Genomic DNA, 27145 nt, shown 5'->3' on the forward strand with positions numbered 1-27145 from the left:
TGGTAAATCATATACTCAAATATTCATTTACATCCCTAATAGATATGATGAATCTTTTAAAGTTTAGTAAGACGATGATAGTCTCATAGGGTATGTCTACACTAGCTCATTAATTCGAGCTAGGTAGGCAAATGAGGAGACCGGAGTTGCAAATGAAGCCTGGGATTTAAATATCTCAGGCTTTATTTGCATGTTCCCGTCCGGTTGCCATTTTGAAATTTAATGCGGCAGTGAAATGTTAATTGGAACTAAGTCTTTAGTTCAAATTAACTGTTACTGCTCATTCCACTTAAACTTAGTTTGAATTAACATTTCACTGCCCCACGGCTACACGTGGCAGTGAGTTCGGGCTACTGAAATTTCAAAATGGCGACTGGATGAGAACATGCAAATAAAGCCTGAGATATTTAAATCCCGGGCTTCATTTGCAACTCCGGTCTCCTCATTTGCCTACCTAGCTCGAATTAATGAGCTACTGGAGACATACCCATAAGAGGTTGTGCCTAGGGGGTTTGTAGAATCTCCATCACTGGAGATATTTAAGAGCAGGTTAGACAGACACTTGTCAGGAATGATCTAAACAGTGCTTGGTCCTGCTGTGAAGGCATGGGACTGGACTTGATGATCTCTTCAGGTCCCCTTCAGTTCTAGGATTCTGTGACCACGTCAAGGGGTGCGATCACCCCCTTCCTTCCGGAAGGGGGGTTCAGGGAACCCCGTTGTCGGATTCTGGCCTGTTGGTCCCGGAGTCTAATCCGGATTCGCGTCTTTGGGTGCGATCACCCCAGTCAGCCGAGTCTGGGTGATCTGCGAACCCAGGGGTCGCCAGCCCCTTTGTGCGGGTTTTCCCCCCACGATCTTAGCTGGAGGTCCCCGCTCACCGGCACTGGAGCACCTTTCAACTCCCTACGGTGGCAGGAGGGGAGGGGAGGGGGACCCGGGCCCACCCTCTCCACTGGGTCCCAGCCCGGGGCCCTAAGCACAGGGGTCTGCTTGCTCCCTGTGGGGTATCCCCCTGAAACACGTCCACCCACGGATGCCAGAAGGGCTCCGCCCCTGGCTGCTTCCTCCCCCCCCCACGTATCCTGCTGCCTCTCCCGTGAGGTCCCTGCAGCCTACCGTGCCTCGGTCGCTCGGCATAGGATGCGTCCGCTCTCCGCAGCTATATCCGGGGCTGTCGGTAGCCCACAGCTGTGGAGGTCCTCGGCCTCCCATCTCCGGAGGTCTGTGTCGGGGCTCTGGACTTTCTAGGGGTGCCGTTGCCCCACACCCGACCCCAAACCCTTCGGGAGTCGGCCTCAGAGACCACCTCCCTCTGCGCTGCCGGCGGGCCCTTTTCAAATGGCCCGCCGGAGATGACGCACTGCCAGTGCGCCACCCCTCTGGCGTCAGCGAGCGCGCTCCCACCTCGTCCGGCCCGCCAACCCCCGTGCCCGCCCACGGCGGGCGCGCGCCAGAAGCCGGGCTGGCTGCAGCTCGGCTTTCCCAGCCGCGGGGGAAGTTCCCGCGGCCAGTATCTGCCACGCGCCGGCTTCCAACAGCCGGGTGCCGCAGCCAGGGGTGCTGCCTCTCCCAGCCCCCCTTCTCACTCCTCCATGCGGGCTGCCTCCAGCCCATCATAGATTCTATAAGCATTCTAGGGAAATATGTTCTAAATACAATTAGACAGAGGCACTAACTGCCTAAGAGAGCTGGCAAGGGGGACGGAGTGGGTTAAGTGAAAGGCTCAGCTTGGGAGGCATTTCGAAAGACCATGGAGAAAGACCAAGGACATACCCAGCAGTGCCCCAGCTGCTCTGTCCCAGGCGTCGGCGAGAAAAGCCTGGTCTGCTGGGGGGGGTGTGCACTAGCTAGCTAGTGCACCCCCACCCCTCCAGCAGACCAGGCTTTTCTCGCCACAGAGGACGTGGGCGGTCCCACCGCCCGCGTCCTCCGCAGCGAGAAAAGCCTCACCGTGTCTCTCTGGACCAAGGAGACGCGGAGCAAAGCCGCGGAGGACACGGGCGGCGGGATCGGCGCGTCTCAGTGGTCCTGCCGCCCGCGTCTGCCTGGTCAGCTGTGGGGGGCGGAGCTAGTGCGCCACCCCCCTCAGCAGGCCAGGCTTTTCTCACCGCGGAGGACGTGGGCAGTCCTGCTGCCCGCATCCTCCGCGGTGAGAAAAGCCGCTCCGCGTCTCCCTGGTCTGCTGGGGGGGGCACCCCAGCAGACCAGAGAGACACGGAGCAAAGCCGCTGAGGACGCGGCTGTATTAATAGGTACTATGGATTGCTGATTTTGATGGGGCTGGCAAATAAAAACTCCCACCAGTGTGTGTATCTAGAAACCTGGAGCACCCTTTTAAAAAGCCTTTCAATTTGTTCAGTGGAATGACGGACCATCAACATCACACTTTGTCTCCTTTCCACAATCTCCTGAATATGCGTCTTTAACTCATGATGCTGTACCAATGATGCAATATGCTCAAATTGGCCCCCAGGTGCACCGGCTCCACATGATTGTACAAACTATATACAAGCTGTTGTTAGGGTGTTATAATGTTTATTGTTCATAATGTAATGTAATTGTTGTCAATAGGATGTAGGGAAGGTGCACACTTACAGGAGCGGTTGATGCCATCAGTAACTGAAAACAAAATGGAGTTTAGGAAAAGAAAATGGAGTTTCTGGAAGTCAGTTAAACTTTTCCCACCTTGAGTGTCTGCACTCAGTACCAAAATTGCACCAGGCACGCAGATCCTTTGCACTCAGCCTGGAATTGTGCACATCACCCTACACAAGTTTACAGTTAACTGCCAAAGGTTCTAAAGTGGAAATAAAAGCACGGCACCCTGAGGGTGGGTGGTCAGTGTTCCGGTCTGTGTCTGTGAGGACAGCACTGCGCCACAGCGGGAAAAGGCATAGGGATCATTCACAACTTTGGTGGGTTCCCACACCATGCTGTGGTAAAGGCTCAGCGCTGGTGATCTGAGATACACCAAGCAGAGGGGTTTGTTCTCTATCTGCCTTGGACCATCACATCGTCACCATCCCTGAAACACTCCGTTGTGGTGAAGGCCCAACAAGAATCATCCCAGAACTGCGAGGGATCACTTGCGGTTCCTCCCTAAGGGCTAACCTGAGCCCAAAGGTAGAAGGTCGCAAGCAGCAGTATCACCATTGGCAACACAGAGACTGTTGTAACGTACAAATACCTTACCTGTATTGGGGTCTTTCTGTCTTCCTTCTCTTCTGTTTTGGGGTGGAGGTTGGATTTGTTGGTTGTTGTTTTTGTTCTTGTTCATGCACTTGTCAGTATAAATTCTTGCAATATATTAGTGAACTCTAATCTGGACTCCAAGTGTGGTTTGTTTTTTTGGGGGGAGAGAAATCACCGGTGATCAGATATGGTGTTAGGGGCCTCCCTTCTGGTAACCACAGCATTTAACATCATCAATCAGATTCCTTATCCTAAATTCTAAATTAATTCAAAAGATTATGCTTGTTACAGAGACTCTGGGGCAACACTGTATATTTTTGGTATTTAGCTCTTTGGATATAAAGTTAACATCACAGCTTTACAAGGCTAACACAAAGCATAAACATAAATTTTATGAGGGTTATTCACTACAGGCAGTCCCCGACTTACGCGGATCCGACTTACGTCGGATCCGCACTTACGAACGGGACTTTCTCGCCCCGGAGGTCGGGGCGAGAAAGCCCCTTTCGTAAGCTGCTCCGGTGCCCCTGGTCTGCTGGAGACCGTCTCCAGCAGACCAGGGGCACCGGGCGGGTTCCCACGCTTCTGAGGCTTTGCCAGAGCAAAGCCTCAGAGGCGCGGGGAACTGCCGCTGCTGCCGCTTCAGTCTGGGTACCTGTGGTCTGCTGGGGACGGTCCCCAGCAGACCACAGGCACCCGGACTGAAGCCGCAGCCGCGGGGGGGTCCCGCGCCTCTGAGGCTTTGCTCTGGCAAAGCCTCAGAGGCGCGGCACCCCGCTGCCGCTGCGGCTCTGCTCCCCGTGTCCCTGGTCTGCTGGGAGGGGGGGGGCACAGCCAGTGTGCTCCCCCCCAGCAGACCAGGCTTTTGTTTTGGACTCTGGGGCAGAGCAGCTGGGGTGCTGCTGATTGGTCCTGCAGCGCCCGCTCTGGGCACTACTGGACCAACCCGGCAGCACCCCAGCTGCTCTGCCCCAGGTCCTGATTCAGCCGCTGCTGGTCAGTTTCAGCAGCAGCTGAATCAGGACGCCTGGGGCAGAGCAGATGGAGTGCTGCTGGGTTCGTCCAGTAGCACCGAGGAGCGGCGCTACTGGAGCAACCCAGCAGCACCTCAGCTGCTCTGCCCCAGGCGTCCCCAAGTCAGCTTCTGCTGAAACTGACCAGCGCTGACTACAGGAAGCCCCAGGCAGAGTTGCTCTGCCCCGGGCTTCCTGGAATCAGCTGCTGATCAGTTTCAGCAGCAGCTGACTTGGGGACGCCTGGGGTTCTTAAGTTGATTCTGTATGTAAGTCAAACTGGCAGTCAGTTTCAGCAGTGTCTGAATCTGGACGCCAGTTCCGACTTACATACAGATTCAACTTAAGAACAAACCTACAGTCCCTATCTTGTACGTAACCCGGGGACTGCCTGTACTGGGTACAAGGAAGCGATCATATAAACTTCTTATACAAACACAATGGCTATTCACTATCACTATCTCAGATTGAGAAGAATTTCTCAGCTTTAGATCATAATGACACCTCCCTTCATTAGCACTTAGACAGATGTGAGGACCGCGATAAATCTCTGTAGGACAGGTATACCTTACATTCATTTCCCCAAAACAGGGGGATGGATCTATTTCCATGTATTCTTCTTCGAGTGGCCCCGTGGGTGCTCCACTCTAGGTGTCGGGTCCGTCCCGGTGCCGCTGGTCGGAAGCTTTCAGAGCCGTCTTCGGCCGGTCTGCGCATGCCCCCTGCAGCGCGCGCCTTTGATCACGAGCGCAGACCGGCCCCCCCGCCAGTTCCTCTCAGCTGCCCCAGGTTGCTGGCGGAGCTTCATGATCTCCTCAGAGCAGAATGCTGTCAGAGAGATATTGTAAATTAGTTAGTTCTTATTAGATAGTTAGTTACCTGTTAATTAGTTTAAAAAAGAAAAAGACATTTTTCTAGGCAATGTCTGCCAGTGCGGCAGTTTGCCTAAGCAACTGAATAATGCCTGGGACACAGGGATTCAAAAGGTGCTCCCAGTGCAAAGAGGCTATGCCAGCCTCAGACGGACACACAGTATGTGTCAGCTGTTTGGGGGAGTCCCATGTACCCCAAAAATGCATCCATTGCCTAAAGTTAACCCCGCGGGCGCGCAGGGACAGGGATCTCCGGCTCAAGCTCCTCCTTTGTGATAGGGCTCTTCAGCCGGCACAAACTACACAAGAGCAGACAGCTGCTCCAAAGAGAAGGGCGCTATCGCCAGGGGTGCCTGAAACAAAAAAGAAAAAGGCGTCTCCCGCCCTCTCGCTCCCCGCTGTCCCCCTGCCGCGGGTGAGCCAGGATAAGTCGGAGGCTAGACCGGCAGCAAAAACGCTTCCCCGGTCTGTGGCAGAACCAGCAAAGCCGCGCACAGCTTCGGCTGCTGTAGCAGTTGCCCCTATGCATAGGGAGCATGTACGGACCAGAACCCCTTCGGGGGATAACCTGGCCATGTGGCTAATGCCACCAACGAATCCGCCTGACAGGGAACCGTCCCCGCAGCAGCGGGACGAGTCAGAAGCGGCAACGGGGTCGGGACCGCTGAAAAAGGCATCCCCGACCCCTCCACAGGAGCGAGCACTGGCCGCTCCAGAGAAGACACAGCGGCACCGGGAGACCACGGCTCACCACGCGGTGCCGACAGGGCAGACGGCACCGCAAGAGAGAAATTCCCCTGGAGCACCCCCGGTGCTGTGTGAGAGTACTCGCTCCGTGCCGGGGGAAAGCATTAACCCGGTGCTGTGTGAGAGTTCGGTGCCGTGCTCGCTCCCTGCCTAGGGAAATCATTAACTCGGGCCGAGAGCTGCTCAGTCCTCCCACCCCTGGGCACCGAGATTACAATCTCTACCTTCAAGGCATTCTCAGCCGGGGCGTGCGCTGAGCGTAACCATGGCAACACAGCAGGAGACCTGACAGCTGCCCAGCAGTCCCGGGCAGCTGTTCCTACTAAGACAGCAAGGAAATCAGCACCTAGGTACCATTCCAGGTCACCTTCACTGTCCTTCTCACCAGAGCCTTCCCCTCCTGCATGTCACTCAGACAGGGGGGCTTATTCCTCCGCGTATAATAGCGATCATAGACGCTCCTGCTCGAATTACTCTTATAGACGTGGCTCTCCGCATAGATCTCGCTTGCCGACCTACTCGCCTCCCAGATCATATCGGAGCAGGCACAACAGCAGGTGTACATCAAGGAGATCATCTCCTGATTATGATTATCATACTCACAGGAGTTACCATGTCCCTATAAGGAAGGGCAGATCACACTCCCATTCCCACTTTTGCTGTTGCCACCAGCCGTATCATAGATGGGTTTCACCGCATGCCCCTGAATATCAAAGACTTCATTCACTGAAACCGCCCCTTCCCACGGCACCCTCAACATCAGTCCTCTCTGACCCGGAGGAGGGTCAAATTTCGGATACAGACGAGCACACGCCTGCAGCTTCCCCTGGGGATGTCCAATCACCCTCCCCAGATGACGCAGTTTTTGTGGGGGATCCTTCACCACCGGATGATGCCCGTGAATTCCAAGACCTATTCAAGAGGGTGGCACAGTCACAGGAAGTTCAACTAACAGATGTGCAAGCGAAACAACATAAGTTGTGGAAGAACTTACACCCTAGGCATCAATCCAGAGCGGCCTTACTGCTAGACGAGGCAATTCTAGAGTCGGCTTCAGAGATCTGGAACACACCGGCTTCAGTTACCCCATCGTGTAAAAGGGCGGAGAAAAGATACTTCATAGCAGCCAAAGGGGCAGAGTTCCTGTTCACTCACCCCCAGCCAAATTCACTGGTGGTAGACGCAGCCTTGCAGAGAGCAAAGAACCCACAGGACAGAAATTCAGCAGCTGACAAGGATGCAAAAAAGCTAGACACCTTTGGACGGAAGGTGTACTCTTCATCCACACTGCTCCTGCGTATCGCTAATTATGCGGCTCTCTTGTCCAACCATAGCTTGGATAACATTTCAAGATTGACGGAGATTGCACAACGAATCTCCGAGGCGATAGGATTCTCCTCCGTGAGATAATTCAAGAGGGATATGCGTGTGCCAGAGCAGGTCTGTAAATTGCCAGTGACATGGCTGACACAGCGGCGCGAACAGTCGCTACTGCAGTATCCATGCGAAGGGCCTCATGGCTAGCAACGGCCGCAGTACCTAGAGAGTTACAATCCAAAGTGGAAGACCTTCCATTTGATAGGATTAAGCTCTTCGCGGAAAAAACGGATGACGTACTCCATACAGGGAAGGACTCGCGAACAACCTTGCGTACTCTCGGAATGTGCGTCCCTCCTTTCTGTCGCAGACAATATTTTCCGTTCCAAAAGCGGTATGACTATCAATTCCGCAGGCAACAAAACCGTCCTTATGATAAAGGTCATTCTAGGCAGAAACCACAGCGCAGACGTCCTCACCCGACTAGAGTGAACAATGCCGGGACGCCCAAACAGCAGGTTTGATTCCCATGTCGAGGGCGTGCCGAACACTCCAATCGTTGCCAGAGATGCTAAGCCAATTTTTCATCACAGACTGCAACCCTATTATCATCAGTGGGCTGCTGTAACATCAGACAAATGGGTGTTGGAGGTGATAAGATCCGGTCTCACCGTCCCATTCACATCCCTCCCTCCTACCACCCCACCATCCCCGGCCCTTTTCAGGGACCCTTCTCACGAAGACCTCCTGCAGCAAGAGGCCTATCGCCTACTATCTATCGGGGCGATAAAGAAGGTCCCACAGGACTTCATGGGAAAAGGGTTCTATTCACGTTATTTCCTAACGCAAAAGAAAACGGGGGGATGGAGACCTATTCTGGATCTGCGCCAGTTGAATTACTACCTCAGAAAACAGCGATTCAAAATTACGACGCTCATGACGATCATCCCAGCTCTGGACAACAACGATTGGTTCGCGGCCCTCGACCTACAGGATGCGTACTTTCATATAATGATACATCCCGCACACAGACAATTCCTGCGCTTCATCATAAAGAACGAGCATTTCCAATATCGTGTCCTCCCATTCGGTCTCGCTTCGGCTCCACGGGTATTCTCAAAGACCCTCGCAGTTGTTGCGGCGCACCTCCGGCGAATGCGAGTCATCATATTCCCTTATCTGGACGACTGTTTGATAAAGGGCACATCACAGGAAGAAACATCCTTCATGGTCACAACAGTCAGACGAGAGTTCAACTCCCTAGGACTAATTGTGAACGAGTCGAAATCGACCCCCACTCCAACGCAGAATATACAGTTCATAGGGGCAGTTCTCGACTCAGATGGCAAAAGCCTATTTACCGAAGGACAGATTCCAGGCGATAAAGGACCTGGTCACTCTACTAGGCAAGGGCCCAGTAGTCTCAGTACATACCTGTCTGCGTCTCCTGGGCCACGTGGCTGCGGCCACGTTTGTCATTCCCCATGCACGCCTCCACCTCAGAAACCTGCAACACTGGCTGGCAACGGTGTATGTGCCGGGAAGACACGACATTCACAAACAAGTTTCTCCCCCGCTCCATGTTCACGTGTCTCTGCGCTGGTGGACCAAGGCATCAAACATTCTCGTGGGAATGCCTTTCCACAGACCAACCCCATCGATACAGCTGACGTCGGACGCCTCCCTCATAGGATGGGGTGCGCACATGGGCGACAAACGCATACAAAGTCGCTGGTCTCCCACCGAGAGGCGTCTACATATCAACAGACTGGAATTGCGTGCAATATTCCTGGCATGCAAACACTTCCGTACTCACCTGAAGGGCAAGACAGTCAGAGTATTTACGGACAACATGGCAGCGATGTACTACCTAAACAGACAAGGTGGAGCGAGGTCACACTCCCTATGCACAGAAGCGGTATGGTGCTGGAACTGGTGCATAAGGAACAATATCATCATAGCAGCATCCTACTTACCTGGCATAGCCAATGTCATTGCCGACTCCCTAAGCAGGCGCTTCCCCGTAGACCACGAGTGGGAAATGAGGCAAGATGTGATTCAGAACGTCTTCAACAGATGGGGCACGCCCCTGGTAGATCTGTTTGTGACGGCCTCCAACAAGAAGTGTCGCCTGTTCTGTTCCAAAGCAGGGATCGGCAAGGGATCACTAGGCGATGCACTACTAACCAACTGGAAGAAATCACTGCTGTACGCGTTCCCTGAACACTGGAAAAGATCAGAACGGAGGCAGCAACGATGATTCTGATAGCACCGGCCTGGCCCAGGCAAGCTTGGTATCCGTTCTTGCACAGGATGTCTCTACGGCCTCCGTGACCTCTGCCTTTACACCAGAACCTTCTCTCCCAAGAACGGGGTTCTCTGCTACATCCCAAGCTGGAGACGCTACATCTGACAGCGTGGCTCCTGACTGGCTCGAACAAGATGAGAACCTTTGCTCACAGCAGGTCAAGTCCATTCTAATTCATAGTAGAAAGGATTCAACAAGACACACTTACCTCGCTAAATGGCGCAGATACTCGGCTTGGTGCCTTCAAAACAACGTCCAACCACTGTCCGCTCCATTACACCAGGTCCTCGATTACATGCTGCACTTGCGGGATTCAAAACTCTCGCTGGCATCCCTCCATGTTCATCTATCTGCCATCAGTGCGTTCCATTCCCCAATACAGGGGTTCTCATTGTTTTCACATCCGACCACCAAGCGATTCCTCAAGGGTCTAAATAATATAAGTCCACCTCGGAGACCTCCTTCACCATCGTGGAATTTGGACTTAATTCTTGAAACACTTATGTTTCCCCCATTTGAACCACTTGCATCCGTAGCACTACAGATGCTGACTATGAAGACTGCTTTCCTGCTCGCAATTACATCAGCGCACAGAGTCAGTGAGTTAGGAGCGATGATGTCGACTCCCCCGTTCACATTGTTTTCAAAAGAATCAGTGACGCTACGGTTGCACCCGGCGTTCACCCCTAAGATCTCCTCGTCGTTCCACATCAACGAACCGATTGTACTTCCTTTTTTTTATCCGAAGCCACATGCCTCAAATAAGGAGGCCATGCTTCATACACTGGATGTCAGACGTGCCCTTGCTTTCTACATAGAACTAGACAATGGCGCCGAACAGATAAGCTTTTGGTATCAACAGCGCAGCGATCCAAAGGACGGCCGCTTTCAACTCAACGCATAGCTAGGCTTATCTCCCTCTGCATAACCCGGTGTCACGCTATTCGTAACAGACTGTTGCCCTCCAATCCACGGGCACATTCAACTAGGGCAGTAGCAACCTCTACGGCCTTTTCCAGGGGAGTTCCCCTGGCAGATATCTGTAGAGCCGCTACTTGGGCTTCAAGTACTTCCTTTATGAGACATTATGCCATAGTACAACGATGGGCGTCAGACCACGCGGTGGCTTCCGCAGTCCTGTCTTCTACAGGCAATAATTAATTGACCCGGAGCACTGGTGTCCCGGTTACTGCTATACAGTCACCTAGAGTGGAGCACCCACGGGGCCACTCGAAGAAGAACAAGTTACTCACGCTGTGTAGTAACGCTGGTTCTTCGAGATGTGCCCCGTGGGTGCTCCACGACCCGCCCTCCTCCCCGCTCCGGGTCTCTCCCTTTGCTTTATCTTTCAGGGACCGAGCGGTGAGAGGAACTGGCGGGGGGGCCGGTCTGCGCTCGCGATCAAAGGCACGAAAGCCACGCGCTGCAGAGGGCATGCGCAGACCGGCCGAAGACGGCTCTGAAAGCTTCTGACCAGCGGCGCCGGGACAGATCCGACACCTAGAGTAGAGCACCCACGGGGCACATCTCGAAGAACCAGCGTTACTACACAGGGTGAGTAACTTGTCCTTCTCCCTGATGCTTGACCACCCAGTTCGGTAAATCTATGGGGGTCAATATGGTGTGATTCATATTCAACCTTAGTGGAATTAAGGGATATAACCACTCAATCCTACCATCCACAATCATAAGGATGTAAGTGCTCACTATGTGTGAATCAGGGTTGTAATCAAAATTCAACGTTTTCCATAAGTAATGGTGATCTTTCTCAAATAAGGTCACACCATTCATTAGTAGAATTCTTATTTCAATGGGGAGGTCTCCCTGGAACCCTGTCTTTAAGATGTCCTGGACAATGGTTTGTAACCACAACTGGGCTTGGATAAATCCAAGAGCCCATGGTGCATTACACTGCAAAGTGTCCACAACATTAATGATCTGCAAATCTGATTCTTTATTTTGGTACCATGACTGAATGGTGGATACTGCATCATAATTGAACTCCATGATTTTATTCAAGGAGTCAGTTAGGGGTTGGTCAAGGGTAGTCAATTCGTGACCTATATTACTTATGCGCTGAGACAGAGTGCCTACACTCAGAGCATTCATAAGTCCTAGGCCAGTGCCCACCCCTCCTAGTATCCTTGCTGTCACATCCTGTTTTGTTCTCACGTGCTTAGGTACCACACCATTGATCCATGTATTCCATCCATCATGCAGGGGTTTAAGAAAAGGTACACATGGAGGTCAGATGGTCTTAAGAGACCTGAAGGTCTACAATTACCTTTCTTAATGCATAACGGGGGTGCATTATCATCAATCACTTCAAATCTCTCTTTACAACGATCGGGCCAATATTATTAACCTAAGGCCTAGGCATGACCTGGAGTTTAAGGTGGAATTTGGCCCCAAACACTCCTACCGGTGACCAAATTCCATAGTTATAGCCCGATAAGGGTATGTCTACACTACAAAGTTAGTTCGAACTAACAGACGTTAGTTCGAACTAACTTTCATAGGCGCTACACTAACGGAGCGCTTAGTTTGAACTAGGTAATCCTCATTCCACGAGGATTAAGCCTAGTTCGAACTTACTAGTTCGAATTAAGGGGTGTGTAGCCCCTCAATTCGAACTAGTGGGAGGCTAGCCCTCCCCAGGTTTCCCTGGTGGCCACTCTGGCCAACACCAGGGAAACTCGTCTGCCCCCCTCCCGGCCCCGGCCCCCTTAAAGGGGCACGGGCTGGCTACGGTGCCCGTGCCAGGTGCAAGCCTACCAGCACCCAGCTAGCAGACCCTGCACCTGGCACGGCTCGAGCCAGCCACCCGATGCCCCCCAGCCCTCCCCCTCTTCCCGGGACCAGGCTGGCAGCTCCTGGGAGCTTGCCCGGGACCGCAAGAGACGGGCACCTGCCTGGGCTAGTGCGGACATCGTGGACCTCGTCCATGACCTCCGCACTAGGCACAGGAAGGTGGCCGGCTAGGGCAGGAGAGCTGCCAGCCTGGCCACCCAGGAGCAGGTGTGCATGAAAATCAAGGGGGTCCACTGAGACCCCCCGACCCTGAGCCCTGAGCTTACAATGGCCGTCCTGGGTCAGACCAAAGGTCCATCTAGCCCAGTAGCCTGTCTGCCGACAGCGGCCAACCCTAGGGACCCTGGAGGGGATGGACCGAAGACAGTGACCAAGCCATTTGTCTCATGCCATCCCCCTCCAGCCTTCCACAAACCTTGGGCAGGGACACCACTCCTACCCCCTGGCTAATACCACTCCATGGACCCAACCTCCATGACTTGATCTCACTTCCCTTTAAACTCTGTTCTAGTTGTAGCCTTCACAGCCTCCTGCAGCAAGGAGTTCCACAGGTTGACTCTTTGCTTTGTGAAGAACAACTTTCTGTTATTAGTTTGAAGCCTGCTACCCATTCCTTTCCTTTGGTGTCCTCTAGTCCCTCTTTATGGGAACTAATGAAGAACTTTTCTGTATGCACCCTCTCCACCCAACTCCTGCTTTTAGAGACCTCTATCCTGTCCCCCCTCCGTCTCCTCTTTTCTAAGCTGAGAAGTCCCAGTCTCTTTAGCCTCTCTTCATATGGGACCTGTTCCCAACCCCTGATCATTATAGTTGACCTCCCCTCTCCCAGCCTCTCTCTTCCCCTCTCCCACCTCCTTTTCCCAGTCTCCCCCAGTTTTGTTCAATAAAGACAGATTCCATTTTTGAACACAATTGTCCTTTATTTTGTACATCAGGAAGGGGGGCTAGGGAAGGGTAAGTGGAAGGAGGTGAGGGAGGAATGGGGTACGAACCCCCTATGGGGAGGACTGGGCTGGCTCTGCGGGCTTCTGGGGGTGGAAGCTCTCCTGCAGCCCCCCAATTGCCTCCTCTCCCCAGATGGCAGCCTGCGGCAAGTGCAGCCGGTCTGCTGGCCGAGAGCTGTGATGTGCCCAGTGTGGATAGTCCGGGCACTCCAAGCCAGGACTGCTTTGCAAGCGGGGCACCCCTGAGAACTGTCTGTCCGGGGTGGGGGTCGGGACCCTTTAAATGCAGCCCTCGGCTAGCCTGAGACAGCATCTCCACGCTCTAAGTCCTCCTCTGATGCCCTGCCGGCACTGCCGGCCATCCTTAAGCCTGGTTCAGGGTCCAGTCTGTGTGGACATGCTAGTTCGAATTAGCAAAATGCTAATTCAAACTAGTTTTTTAGTCTAGATCCGTTAGTTCGAATTAGCTTAGTTCGAATTAACTAATTCGAACTAAGTTAGTTCGAATTAATGTTGTAGTGTAGACGTACCCTAACATTTCTAACTGCCCTATACAACTCGCTTTGTTAAGGGAGTTAGTAACTAGATACATAGGACACGAACTATTTACAGTTCCTGTTACATCACAATGCTGAGGACCACCCATTGTAGAACTTAGATTTACAAAATATTGGTAAGAAGGGGTATACAACCACATTTTCTGTTCTGCAGCATAAAACTGACCATTAGAGTACACTGTGATGTTAAAAGGCCCCTCTTTGATTCTGTACACCAGATTAGATGAAATACAGGTGCATTGTAAGAGACTCTCTGTTACATGCCCACTCATGCAATGAGTAACCTTCGAATCTGGAAGCTCCCAATTGCAGCTCCTATGTTTCTTTAAAACCCCGCTTAAAGGCAGAAGGTCCCAATCTTATCGTTTGTTTTTCTTGGCTGATATTACATTGGTTCTGTTACCCAGATCCTCTTTCTACTGTAGACTACAGTAGCCAGCGAACTGGTAAGCAAATACAGATACAGGACCTGTAGTGTTTTCAAGTCTGAGCTTTGAAGTAGGGCTTTGAAAGTTGGGCTCGTTAGATAGTGTACTCTCTCTTCCCTGTATTGTACAGAAGAAATGATCCCCATTATTAACAAAGATTCCCATACAGGAAAATTGATATAGTGGACTCGCCTTTTCTGCATACTTGTTGATGAATTCCCTGGAAAATCCGGTGAGACCCAGGAAGGAACAGACAGCAGACACATCACAAGGGACTGGCAGTTTGCATATTAGTTCCACCCGCTTTTGATCTGGCCTCCTCCCCTCAGGGCTCAATCGGACTCTCAAGTATGTCACCATATCCTTGACTATTTGGGCTTTTGCTGGATTTATAAAAAACCCACTGTTCTCAAGGTTCTCAAGGACCTTCTCCAAGACCTCTATGTTCTCTTTTCTAGTGGAAGTGGCAATCAGTATATTGTTCACATAGCTTAGGACGCTTTCTTGGTTCCTTAAGGTCTTACACACTGCTGAGACATGGTGGTGGTATATGGAGGAGGCATTGTGGAATCCCTGGGGAACCCGGGTGAACGTTAACTATCTACCCTCAAATGTGAATGCAAACTTGTGCATCGCTGAAGGGTGCAACGGAATGCTAAAAAAGGCATTTGATAGGTCCAGCATTTGAAAAGTACTTGGCACCTGCGGAGATGGCTGCCATACATTTGAAAAGTACTTGGCACCTGCGGAGATGGCTGCCATAATCTCGTTGTATTTAGCCACCACGGGAGCCAACCTAGGTGTCACTCAGTTGAGCTCCCTATAATTGACTGTTGTGCCAAGTCTTCTGGTCAGCTTTAAGCACTGGCCAAACTGGGGAGTTGCAGGGACTTTCTGTCTCTATCAGTACTCCCTGCTGTAGGAGGGCAGTTATAGTGGGTTTTAAGCCCTCAGCTGCTGCAGCTGGATACCAATACTGCTTCAGGGGCTTAGGATCTGGGCCATCTACCCAGACCTCCGTGTCAATCTTATTGCACTGAAGCTTGTTAGTTGCAAACACCCCCAAATGCCTTCTGGCTATCACTGCTACATCATTGTCCCATTGAGGCATTTTAAGGACTTCCGGAGCCTTCAGGGCTGCCACACGATGGGAAGCGGTGATTATTCCATACTGATCTTCTTCTGTAGCTTGGAGGAGTCAGTTGTTAGGCAAGTCCACTATAATACACAGTTTCCTTAGGGCATCAATGCCCAAAATGCCTTGGCCTCCCAAAGAACGGAACCAAAGGTCAGTTTGGTCACAAAGTCCTGTATCTTGCAGGTAACTGGAATGGTGAAGGATACAAGTTCATTACCTCCTGTGTACCCTTCCAGCATCTTACTGTCTCTGACAGGGATGTTACAGATGGCTGGGTCTCCCTCTGGGTTGAGGAGAGAGACCAAGGTGCCAGTGTCCACCAGCAATTGCTGGCTAGTCCATCCAAACATTCCCTCAATGGTGGCTAATATTGTGGGCCTACCCCAAGCATACAGCTGGATGGGCGCCTTCTGCTGGGGCTGAAGGGACGTTTGGCCCCGTCACAGCAAATCAGGTGACGACAGGGTGGATGCTGCTGCAGGCTGTTCTTTCTTCCTCTGTGCTAGTCGTTGCAACAGCTCCTCCGTCGTTAACTCATCTATGTCGTCTTGCTTCTTGAATTGGCGCAGCTGCTTCCAGATGAGGTTTCTAAACTGTCTGGCTTCCTCTTTGGCCAGATTGCCGCTAACCGATCCCGTCATTCTCGGCAAAACGTGTGGGCTCTTGGTAGGTCGTGGGCCCTTGAACTTCTGGAGCCATTAATAGTGCTGGACTGGCTGCTTGCTGGCTGCTTCTGGGTATGGTTGCGCATGCTCCTGGGGCTGTTGTGCATGCTGCTTTGACCGCTTGATGGCTGCTTCTGGATGTACTCACGTAGACCTGTCTCGGCCACAATGGAACCCTTTTCTTGGAGGCCGATGGAAAGGCCTCACGCTGTAATTCATAAGCCACTCAGAGCCAATCCTCCAGGTCTTTTAAGGAGGTGGCACCAGGATTGATTGGTCTGAGGGCTATTCTAAGGATCGGGCTTAATACCTGCAAAACTGCCTCTAAAAACACGGGTGTGTCACAAAAGAGTGCCCCCGCCAGCCAGAACAGAAGTTTCTTTCTGTTCAGGTACCACTTCGGACGCTCCCCTGGACGTTGGTGTCATGGCTCCTTCCCCACTCTGGCATGATAAATGCAGAAGTGGGGGCCAGCAAGTGTACCCCAAAGCCTTATCTACCAGACTTTGGTATAAAACTTCCCCCCAAGATCTTAAAAACCTAGATCTTGGGAATAAAACTTCCGCTGCCACCACCCAAATGTTGATAAAGAAATCAGGGGAAAGATCATTTGGGAAATCTTACCCCTAAAACAAAAATCAGGGCACACCATTAACCACTGCCAGGTTAATAAAAAGAAAAGAAAGAACTTTTATTATTACAACAATATTCCTGTTGCAAGCATAATGACTAGATAGCAGGGTAACAAAATATACTCATGGAGAAACTCCATGGGCCTAGAACTTAGTTACAAAGAAAAGCCAAAACATCTTTAAGCAGTGCCAGATCTCAGATCCCATACCCAATCCTTAAAACAATAAAACCTAACGAAACTACCTAAACTTTACCCTACTTACAGAAAATGAAGAATGGTGTCTTGGAGAGAGAGAGACATGCTTGTCCCTCTCTGTAGCTGCAGAGAACTCTCTCAGAGAGACAAAAAGGGAGAAAAAAAGAAAAAACCCAAATTCCTTTGTCCCAGTTTGAAAAGTCCCACCTACATTCCTATTGGTCACTCCACCTGGCTAGGTGTAGTTAACCCCTTAATCCCCAGGCTGCTGGCTAACCCTCATAATCATGACAGTTGGCATTCTGAATAATATTTCCCAATCACATCTTGTCTGGGGAAGAAGAACTTCATTACACTCTCATACAGATACAGGCAAGAATCAACGTCTCCCACTTGCACCTGACAAGGAAGAGCACCAAAATCCTCCCCAGACATTCATTCTTTAATTAGGGCAGCAGCATCCTCCTTTAAAATCCCTGGTAAAGCACTGAGACAACCAGTCCAGGGCAGTCTCTCTATTGAGGGGACCCAGTGTTTTCCCAACCACCCGCACTTTTTCTGGGGGTGTAAGATTTTAACTCCTGGCGAGTCTCGGGGAGCCTAGCCAACCCCAACCCATAATTCAACACAGTGGTGGTAACAGGGGGCATGGGCAGCTTTGACCCCTCCTTGATGGCCTCGAGCATGGGAGCAGACTGAGTTCGAGGGCAGAGTCTCCCACAGGGAGGCACGGCAGAACTCCTGAGAGAGGACGAGGCTGCTGTCTGTGTGTCGGGGGGCTCGCCCCTGTCTCGGGGTTGCCACCCCCATCCGGGGCCTAACTCGGCCCGTCTGGGCCTAGCCCTCAAAGTACCCTGCCCCTCTCGTGGGGGAAATACGGCCCACCGGCCTAGTCCCAAAGTACAATGCCCCTGTGCTAGGGGAAATACGGCCTCCCGGCCTAGTCCTCAGTTTGCAGGCCCAGCGGCCTAGTCCTCAATTCAGGTTTTGTTACCCGGCTCTCCCCTTGCCCGGGTCTCGGGCAGCGGGGTAGGGGGGTCCGGGCCCTCCCTCTCCACCGGACCCCGACCCAGGGCCCTAGTAGTTTCGGGTGGTTCCCACCACTGGCTCGGCGGGGGCTCCTCCCCGCAATGCCCCGAGCCCTCAAGGGCTTCTACAGCTCCCTGCCCTGGGTCGCTTCCTACCCCCTGCTCGCAGCCGGCCGCGGTCCCACCTGTCGGCGTCGGTCGACGGGCTGTAGTGGTCCTCCCCCTGGCAGCTGCAGAGTTGGCGGAGTCCGGTCCAGCACTCGGGTCGCGGGTGGTCGGTCGGCGGCTCCGGCGTTGGGGCCGAGCCCTGCAGAGGCCCGGCAGCAGCACGCTCAGCTCCCCCGGTGACTCCCTCTCTGTCCAGTGGCCGCTAGCTCCTGCTCGGGTCGTAGTCTGCCCTTTCTGAGCAGGCCAGCAGCCTTTTATACCTTGGCTCCCTTTGGAGCATGCCCAGTAGGGCTGTGTGGGTGGGGCCCTCTTCGCCCCCGGCCCCAGGTGGTTTCCCTGGGCTTGAGTGCGGGGCGGGGCCGCCCCGTCACACTGTGCCTATACTAATGTCTGCCCTACTGACAGGAGACTTGTTCAGGGGCTCTCACCATTCCCTTCTGTGACGGGAAAACCACTCCCCGCACTTGCACCCACTTGCCGGCTGAGCCCGGCAGCTCCGACAGCACTGCCGCCGCCTCTGCAAAGGTGAGCGGGACGCCGGCGGCGCTGGCACAGTAGGGTCCAGGCCAAAAGCGTGGGGCGTGACGCCATGCAGGGCGTGACGCCAGCCGGGGTGCTCAAAAGGGAGGCGGCCAGGAGGAGCAAGTGGGGAGAGCAGGGGCTGGCTGTGCTCTCACCTCCCACATGTGGCGAGACCGAACCCGTGGGGCGGAGAGCACCAGAGACGGCAGATGCCTGAACTGATGGCACCTGCGGCAGGGGGACGCCTCCGGGAGACTGGAGGTGTGTGATGGGGAAACCACTCCCCATACTTGCGCCCGCTTGCTGGCTGAGCCCGGCAGCTCCGACAGTGCCGCTGCCGCCTCAGCAAATGGCGAGCGGGGCACTGGCAGAGCGGAGCGCCGGCGGCACAGGCACAATAAGGTCCAGGCCGAAAGCGGCGGACCCTAGGACCCAGGGATGGGCGGCCGACACACTCACCGTGCGGGGCGTGATGCTGGCCGGGGTGCTCAAAAGGGAGGCGGCCGGGAGGAGCAAGTGGGGAGAGCAGGTGCTGGCTGTGCTCTTACCTCCCACAGGTTGCGAGCCCGAACCCGGGGGCGGAGAGCTCCAGAGATGGCGGATGCCCGAACTGACGGGGCCTGCAGTGGGGGGACACCTCTGGGAGACCCAGGGAGCAACCTGGCTGCTGGAAGATGAGCCGGCCGGGCCCAAGCCAGGACACTAACGGCGCAAGATCCAGAGCAGGGGACGACAGGGCTAACAAGCCCGCCGGGACCGTAAGGGGGCCACAGTAGAGAACCTAGGGAAAAGGGGAAAAGACTGAAGGTGGGGGAGCAAGAGGGATGGACTGAGCCCAAACCCGCCACACCCTCATTCACCGCAGCTTATCCTGGAGCTTCTGCTTTTCTCTGAGGCAGCTGCTGTGCTCGGCCGGCTGTTCTTGGCCTGAGTGCAACTCCCTCACTTGCTGGGTCTGTATAGAGAGCAGTTCCTTCTCCCTTTTCTCTAGCACCTCATTCAAGTCCTGAACTTTTATTTCAAATCTTCCAACCTGGGATGCTAAGGTATTATTCTGGGCCACCAGGCTCACTGCCTTAAAGCCTAACCTTTCAATTTCTGAGTCCCTAGCTGTTAATTGGGACTCAAGAGCTCTGATCCGGACTATCTGGGCTGAGCTGCATTTATCCAGCTCCACACAAGCCAGGTAAAGCCCGTAGATCAAGGCACATTTTTCAAGCTTTTTGGAGGGCTTAGGTTTCTCCCTCATCAGAGCTTCTCAACTCTGGGAGAGCTCAGACAATGCTTCCACACCCTGAAATAACCCCTTAGCCCATGGGTTTTTTCCCTTTCCAAAGAAGTGCACGCCAGCAACAAGAGAATTTTTATTATGTGTCTGAGTCCAGCCACTCCTGCCGTAGGCTCGCACACTCATGGTGGCAGCAAGAGTTGTTCTCACTCCTTGAGCCTTTTCCTCGATTGCCAGGTCTTGACAGCCCAAATCCACACCTGGCGCCTTGCTGCAGTGCATCGGGAGCTATGCAACTCCCTCAGGAGCTGAAGGATATGGTGCTGGTGCGGGATGAGGGATCCCTAGTCCTACAGAGCAAGGCTGACCCCCGCTCTGCTACACCGCCTCCATTCAGCCACTGGTTCGCAGTGCCAGGCCCTGTTGAGGTTGTCGGGGTGGCCTTGATCCGCTGCTCGCCTCATCAGCTCAGTCTCTGTGTGACTTTGCCCCAGGCACCCCGACCGATGGCTGTTCTGGGTGTCGCCCGTACTAGGCTGCGGCAAGCCTACTCAGCTACTCTAGCCTAGTGTCCCCTTTTGACTTCTCTCTAAACCATGAGAGCTACTGCTGCTCCCAGCGTCAGCTCCCAGTAACCAAACCACAATTGCTGTGTACGGCAGTATTGTCCCCAACAGCTCTCGGTTTCCCTGTGGGACACAGCAACAGACAACACTATTGTCAGGCCTTGTGGCCTGCCCACCAATTCTCGAGCTGCGTGTGCTATAGCACGGGAACCCAACCACGTGACCAAATGGGTTTCAGTCGCAGTCAGCAAAATAAAATAAAATAAGGAGAGGGGGAAGGTGATACCCCTAATAACTAGCAATGGGGTCCTGCTGCGGTCACCAAACTGTTAGCCAGAAAACTAATGATCTCAAAATAAACTCGTTTTCAGGCCCGTCCCCAAACCCACATCTATCATTGGGAGTTTCTAGGACTTCCCCAAAGATTAGGATAGATAGTTAAGATAAACTAACAAGGATTTATTGAACAGTAAACAAGGTAAGTATAAATAGAAATGAAAATAGGACCCCACTATCGGACACAGAACAAACAGGCTTGACTGTGACTTAAGGTAAGTATAAAGTAAAAACCCAGGTAACCGGAGGAATGTCACAGGGACAGTACCATGTCTCATAGCTTGGGACCCTCACGGCAGCGCCTGGATTCTCGATTCCGGACTTGATTTTAGACGTTTAAACAGCAGGATCAGAACAGCTGGATCCTCCTTCAACTGCATCTGTTTGGCCTAACAAACCTCTTATTCCTGCGCCGTCATGGGTGCAAGTGAGTCCTGACTGGAGAGGAGTGGCAGATGGATGTTCACTCCTTGCACGCAAGTGTACCTCCCACAACCCTAACCCTATTATGCGTGGACCTGGCATACCCGTCTGAATGACTCCTGCACTCTGCTACTCAGATGGGCAGCCCTGGGCAAAGCCAGAGACAGCCCTTTAAGTAACTTGCTGTTGCAGAGCGGACTATAAACACGTGTCTGCTGGGTTTCCCGCCAAAACACAGAAAAGGCGGGAAAAGAAGGGAGAAGAAAGGTGGCCAAAATGGAGTTCCTGTTATTGTTGTCACTCACAAAATGGCACTTGTGTCCAAAATGGCGTTTCAGAGAATTTTAACCCTACACGAGTGGACATGCCCTTCTTTCAGGAGGCAGTGTCAGAACCCTTAACTGAAACTGGATCTGTTTCTATTGTAGAGATTGCTACAGCAGGAACGTGTCTTAGCATTGCTAAGGTGGCAGGGGTGGACAAGATTCATCTGGATAATGCTAGAGTGTTGTGGTTAATGTATCTCTTTAATGTTACATAGAAGGTAGGTGTAGTTTGGACTAGCAAACCAGGGTGGTAGTCCAGATTTTTTAACAAGAAATCTAGACGGTGTGTCCCAACTATGGGAGAACTGTACTCCTTATACTCCGACTCCCTAACAAAGCCTATGTCAGAGTGTTAGAAAGGACGCTATGCACATCAGTTGAACATCAAATTCAGAAGGAACAATGCAGATTCTGTCCCTGTTGTGGAATGACAGACCAGATCCTTGTTCTCTCACAGATATTCAAGGGGGTGTTGGGAATTCGCTAATCTTTGTTTCTGAGATCTGGAGAACATGTGAGACCCCATTCCTTGTGATATCTTGTGGGAAATGTTGCAGAAGTGTGTGGTTCCAGTGCCACTTTTGCATGCTATCCAGTACCTCTATACTCAGAATGAAAGTTGTGTTTTTATTCTTTGCATTGTCAAGTTCACTTAAGGGGTTCTGGACTCCACTAAGGGTACATCTTGTCGTTACTCTTTTTTTCATGATTTTCATGGAAAGTTTGTATCAAGGTGCAACCGAGCTGTGGAGTATATCTGGTATGGGGACTCTGTGGAGGCAGGAAAAGGGAATAAGGGAATTTGTGTGCAGCCATCTTGGTCTTGTTAACAATGTGAGATCTGTAATTAGACGCTGCCTTTGCCTCTCTTCTCCATACGGAGGTAAGGCTAGAATGCTGACTCTGGCAGGGACCTTGAGATAAGGAGCATCTGGGTGGAACTAAATAACTGTTAACCATTGGTGTTTGTAATGGGAAGGAGACTAATTGTTATTGTTATTATATCTAATAGACAGTATATAAACTGCTTCATAATTGCTTGTATTCGAAGATCTGCCTCGGAAGGGGGGGGCTCCCCCCCTGTCCGAACCAGTTTTTCCCTTGCTGCAGCTCATAATAAAACTGCCTCTGGCTACTTGTTGCTTACAAACACAGAGTGAGGACAATGTTTTCTTCCACAATTTGGTGCCGTGACTCGGATGGCAACGCCCGATTGAAGACAGCGACAGCGGCTGCAGACCGTCCCCTCTCACCCCCAGGTCGCCAAATAAGAGGAAAGAGAACTTTTGAAATCTCTACTGGGGTGTGGAGGAGGACTGCCTGTAGGGTCGTCTGCTTCTTGTGGGCTCCCGCCATCCGAACTTCTTGAATCTGCAACAAGGTCAGACGCAAAGTGGTTCCGGGGAGGTTGTTTTGTTACCCCCGAGTAGGCCTAAGTTTATGCAGTGCTGGGGAACTGCTGTGGTTTTGGTGGTGCCTCCCCGGGTACGGGAAGAAAATTGTATGGCATCCGGACATAAGGCACCTAGGTTTATGCAGTGCTGGGAACTGCTGTGGTTTTGGGGGGAAACGTATTGTTTGCCGCCCCTGGGGGGAACAGTATTGTTTGCCGCCCCAAATATGGATGAGGTTCATAAAGAGAGATGCATCTAAAAATGGGAAAATGTCTGTGTGAAAAGCATGCTGAGTGTGAATGTAATGAGTGGAGTGTGAATGCTGCTGCCCAGGTGTCTGAGAAGTAAGCTGATTCCAGCCGCACCAGGGCTCTCCCACGAGGAAGTTCTGAACGCAAGGGGGGTCAGCCAAACCTCGAGACCGAGCAGATATGTGAGGGAGTGACGACTCCCCTTATTTCATGAGCTCCTGATAAGGTCTGATGCTCTGGACCCAGCAGACCCCTTCTTTGGAGTATGTACATTTAGTTTACCAACTGTCCCTCATAAGTAAGCCTGTAACATTGTACATATGATTCTTTTCAGGAAAATAAAAGCTTTTTGCTTGCTGGAACAGTAACTGGCCAACCAACACCTTGTGCTAAGGAAAAGCATTATAGCTTCATACATTAAGCCTGATCTGTGGTACAAGAGGGAAACTGAGGCATGTCACTGTTGGGGAGGGCTAGCAACTCTGAGGTAATTCAAGGGAGTGGAAGGTCACGAGTACCGATGAAGCACCCTTGTTCTCAGACTAGCTGTAACCAGTTCCCCTAACAGATCTTAGGCAGTATTTTAAGTTATAATGGTCCACCCGACGGGGGTAGAAATGTTTTCTTGTCTTTCAGATCATCAGAAAGCACTGGTGCCAGCTGAAGAAAAACAACAAACAACAATAAAAAACCATGGTTCTGTATCGTGACATAATACGTTTGTGTTCTCTCCAAGGGTGTGTCTAGACTACATGCCTCCACTAATGGAGGCATGTAGATTAGACAGATAGGCAAAGGGAAATGAAGCCGCGATTTAAATAATCGCAGCTTCATTTAAATTTATATGGCTGCCACGCTGAGCCGACAAACAGCTGATCAGCTGTTTGTCGGCTCAGCACGCTAGTTTGGACACTCCGCGCCAACCTAAAAGCCTTTTATGAACATCCCCCTTATGCCTTGTAGGATGAGGTTTACAGGGGATGTCGATAAAAGGCTTTCATGTCGGCAGGGGAATGTCCAGACTAGCATGCTGAGCCGACAAACAGCTGATCAGCTGTTTGTCGGCTCAGCATGGCAGCCATGTAAATTTAAATGAAGCCACAATTATTTAAATCGCGGCTTCATTTCCCTTTGCCTAAAAAACAAATCTACATGGCTCAGTCGATGGAGCCAGGTAGTTTAGACGTACCTCTAGTGTCCACTTAGTGACAGTGGAGTGTTCCATGAATTTATCTAGCTCTTTTTTTTTTACCCTGTTAAAATCCTGACCTTCACAATATATCCCGACAGGGAGTTCCACAGGTTGACTGGGCGTTGCATGAAGAAATACTTCCTTTTGCCTGTTTTAAACCTGCTACTTCTTAATTTCCTTTGGTGACCTCTAGTTCTTGTGTTATGGGAACAAGTAAATGGCTTTTTCCTTGCTCATTTTTTCCACACCAGTCATGATTTTATGAACCTCTGTCGTATCTCCACATACCCCATCTCCTCTTAGAGGAAAATTCCCAGTCTTGTTAATCTCTCTTCACATGGCAGCTAGGGATATAAGTGACTAGTGGACTATAGGATAAGCATAAGCTTCTCGGCTAGTCGACTAGTGATGCAGCAAGGGTGGGAGGCAACAGCCAGTGCTGGGGAGAGTTGGCTTAAAAGCTGGCTCTTTCCAGTACTGTTTCTGTGGGGGACAGGGGAAGGTAGAGACACAGCGGGAAACAGAGGAAGCGGGGACTGAAACAGTCTCCACTCCCGCTGCTTCTGCTGTGATTCTGCTTTTGAAATGTACAAGAGCCCCAGCAGGGGGACTGTTCTCAAGATAGCTGAAAGCAGGGAAATAATACAAAATTAAATATTAAAAGACGGTATCTTAATTTTGATGCATCCCAACTTCTCCAGTCAGACTTTTAACTTTCTAAATGTTCACAACCATGTTTCACTTGTAGGCTTATTTTTGTTCAAATCGGTTTAATTCATTCCACTGTTTTAGTACACGCAAATATATTCGTACATCTGGATATATTAATAACCAGTGCTTTTCTTGTGACGGTCGGCCCCAGTACTTTAATTGAATGGGATTCCCCTCTGGCATACCAGCACCTATTTCCTGGGGCAGCTTGACTCCCAATGTTTTTGCTCAACAACTTTTCCATTTTGTGTTTTTTCCCCTTTTTCTTTCTATCAACACCTTTGAACTTGGAGTACCAGCACCTTTTTTCTTACAAAAAAAGCACTCTTAATAATTATTGGGGGCCAGCTTTTACTTTCTCTTATTTGAATGCTGATCTGGTAAAACATGAGTTGACTTGCTTCAGTTCAGTTTGGATTAGATAATATAAAAATGTCTTTAATAAATCCCAAAACGTCTATGCTCATTTTGACCAGTAGTTTCATAGTGTACAAGCCTAATTCCTTTTCAGGTAACTGAAATATTTACTAGTATAAAATGTCATCCCAGGTAGAGCTTCCTGTGTTGTCTTATACAAGTGATTGGCAGAGCTATTCCGTGATGCCGCAAAGTGGCATTGCATAACTTATCTTCTGTATTCATTTGTTTTAATGTGCATTAAAAAGGTTATTGCAAGAAAATACCCCTATTGAGGAGTGTTCACTTTGAGTAGGATGTATACGTCCTATTTTTAGCACTGGTCTGATTATATAAATCTTAATTATAGGACAGCTGTGTTGGGGAATATGGAAATAATGTACTTACCTAAACTCAAGAATATGGGGAATGTCCTTCCATTTTTAAAATTGCTAACAACCAAGTACAAAGTCTGCTGAATAAGCAAATATTAAAGTTTTGGGAAGATGAAAAAATGAGACTGCGCAAATTAAGACTAATCAAAACAGAAAACAGGCAGTCCCCGGGTTACGTACAAGATAGGGACTGTAGGTTTGTTCTTAAGTTGAATTTGTATGTTAAGTCGGAACTGGCGTCCAGATTCAGCCGCTGCTGAAACTGACCAGCAGCTGACTACAGGAAGCCCAAGGCAGAGTTGCTCTGCCCTGGGCTTCCTGGAATCAGCCGCTGATCAGTTTCAACAGTGGCTGAATCTGGACGCCTAGGACAGAGCAGCTGGGGCGCTGCCGGGTAGCTCCCGCAGCGCTGCACCTCGGCGCTGCAGGGACCAACCTGGCAGCACGCCAGCTGCTCTACCCCAGGCGTCCCCAAGTCAGCTGCTGCTGAAACTGATCAGCAGCTGATTCCAGGAAGCCCGGGGCAGAGCAGCTCTGCCTCGGGCTTCCTGTAGTCAGCCGCTGATCAGTTTCAGCAGCGGCTGACTTGGGGACGCCTGGGGCAGAGCAGCTGGGGTGCTGCCGGGTTGGTCCACTAGCGCCACTCCTCGGTGCTACTGGACCAACCCAGCAGCACCCCAGCTGCTCTACCCCAGGCGTCGGCGAGAAAAGCCTGGTCTGCTGGGGGGGGGGGGGGAGGGCGCACTAGCTGCACCCGCCCCCCCCCCCCCCAGCAGACCAGGGAGATGCAGGCGGTGGGACTGCCGAGACGCGCCACGGTCCTGCTGCCCGCATCCTCCGCAGCTTTCCTCCGCGTCTCCCTGGTCTGCTGGGGGGAGCCCCCCCAGCAGACCAGGAAGATGCGGAGCAAAGCCACAGAGGATGCGGGCGGGACCAGGGAGCAAAGCCTCGGAGGACGCTGCCTGCGTCCTCCGTGGCTTTGCTCCGCGTCTCCCTGGTCTGCTGCCCCCCGCCCCCCCCCCCCAGCAGAGCAGCTTTTCTCGCTCAGGAGGACACGGGCGGTGGGACCACGGCTCATCTGGGCGGTCCTGCCGCCCGCGTCCTCCGGGGCGAGAAAAGCCCCGTTCGTAACTGTGGATCCGACATAAGTCGGGGACTGCCTGTAATGTACAAAAACAATATGCAGTATGCTTTTCAGTGAAGAAGTGTGCCTTCAACTCTTTCAAACTCTCCAGAGAGTTTAATATAAATTATCAGAATTCTGCATATGACAAGTAATTTCCATTTTATCTAAAATAGTGCATCATTGAATTTGTATCTTTTTATAATTAATTGGGGGAAATGTAACAGAACATTATGGAATCTGAAAAATATTAGCAATTTGA

Source organism: Pelodiscus sinensis, chromosome 3 (assembly GCF_052426305.1).
Source record: "Pelodiscus sinensis isolate ZL-2025 chromosome 3, ASM5242630v1, whole genome shotgun sequence".
Classification (NCBI taxonomy): Eukaryota; Metazoa; Chordata; order Testudines; family Trionychidae; genus Pelodiscus; species Pelodiscus sinensis.